At 42.0% G+C, this 1,712-nt stretch overlaps 1 non-coding gene across 1 annotated transcript; it reads left to right on the forward strand.

Annotated features, from left to right (window-relative positions):
• The first annotated feature begins 1,063 nt into the window (after positions 1 to 1,063).
• On the forward strand, positions 1,064 to 1,135 carry trnad-guc (transfer RNA aspartic acid (anticodon GUC)). Its single transcript has one exon. It is a non-coding gene; the product is annotated as a tRNA-Asp (tRNA).
• The last annotated feature ends 577 nt before the right edge of the window (positions 1,136 to 1,712 follow it).

The following is a 1,712-nucleotide window of genomic DNA, read 5'->3' on the forward strand; positions in this document are numbered from 1 at the left end:
TGCAGAACTAAAATTTAACATCTCGCCAAATATAAGGGATCAGAGCCAATTATAAATCAAAGAAAAAGCAAACGCCCCAACATGACTGCACTCYCAAGACACTAAAACATCAAATGTCTTTATTGTCAAATCAGTCTGGACATAAAAGAAAACCCAACACAACCACTGACCTTCAACATAAACCAGGATTAGATTGGCTCCAAATCATTTTAATAATTGAAGCATGTGACAATTAAATATGGTTTAATTGATTCTCCTGTTACTAAATATGAGTTTGATGAAAACTTTGTGACAATATTGCATTTAGTACTTTTTGGAAGTATGATCCAACTGAGTGACAAGGCTGTTACAGTTTCACCAGCAGATGTCACTAGTGAGCAATGACTTAAGCATCGAGTAATGAACTTTTTGCAAAGCAAAGGGCTGGAAAGGTTCATTGCTTCATGAGGCTTCATTTGCCCATCACTACTTTAACCTGGGACCCAAACAAAGTAGCCCAAAGAACAGATTCTCCCCTAATTCCAGCAAAACAATTTACTTAAACATAACTAAACCAAATCCAACAAAATACAAGAACTGCTTGCTAAGGGCAAAGCATGAGCAGCTACTTGGTGTGAGGAGCTGCCAGGTTTTAATAGGTTGGGAACATTGGCCCAGGTGCTCCCAGTCAAGGCCTAACTGCAAGCCACACCTAATTTACCTGAGAAACAAAGACAGTTAATCACAAATGACAGGGGTCGTCRCAACATTAAGTCACTTTTGTGTTCCTGGGAAACTGTTGACCTAATCACCATGATAATGGGTCAGAAGAAAGATAAGTTGCTCTGACATGCTTTAAGTACAAAACCTTTTCACTGGAGAGTGTGGCCATGGGGTCATGGCAAAGTCAGATTTCACAGCTTTGCCATCCATTAAGCAATGTCATGCAGTTGCCAAAAGTTGCCAAACACTGGGCAAAACCTGATGCAGACCAGTAGAAAATCTGACTCAAACAGAAAAATTCATACGCCTCCCTGAGGGTTGGTTGGGCACGATGACACCCCTTGATAAATTGTCTGACACCTCCTCGTTAGTATAGTGGTGAGTATCCCCGCCTGTCACGCGGGAGACCGGGGTTCAATTCCCCGACGGGGAGAATCTAACTTTTTTTTTTTTTTTTGGCAAACTACACCCTATGCTCGTATGTAGGGTCCAGTGGCAGCTCCTCGTTAGTATAGTGGTATACTACTAGTATAGTAGTTTTTATATAACACAAGTAAAAAAAAGAACAAACTGCATTGGCCGGGAATCGAACCCGGGCCTCCCGCACGGCAGCTGAGAATTGTTTAGCTAAACGGCCCTAAACCGTTTCCCATTVATTTCCAATGGTAGTCCTAAACCACTACGGACGCAATATATTTTTGACCACTAAGCCGTGGTGGCGCTGTTCAATCTTATGTCAGGGAGTGACACACCCCGTCCTGGCTTGGATTCAAAGGAAGACAACTTTCCGGCTKTTAGACTGAGATTTTTAGGACAAATTACCGGCGTTAAGCGGAGAGGAGGAAAAATATCAAAGAAAAGCGATCTTCACATCCGTCCTTTTTCATTTTAATAGGTAAGTGATGCCGATGGATATAAAACATGTTTATCGTCACGGTCGCGTCTTTTCGGCCGAATATATTACATGTAGCGGTAGCGTTACTTTCTACTACTTCGGTGTCTGGCGTTAT

Source organism: Poecilia reticulata, linkage group LG2 (genome assembly GCF_000633615.1).
Source record: "Poecilia reticulata strain Guanapo linkage group LG2, Guppy_female_1.0+MT, whole genome shotgun sequence".
NCBI lineage: Eukaryota > Metazoa > Chordata > Actinopteri > Cyprinodontiformes > Poeciliidae > Poecilia > Poecilia reticulata.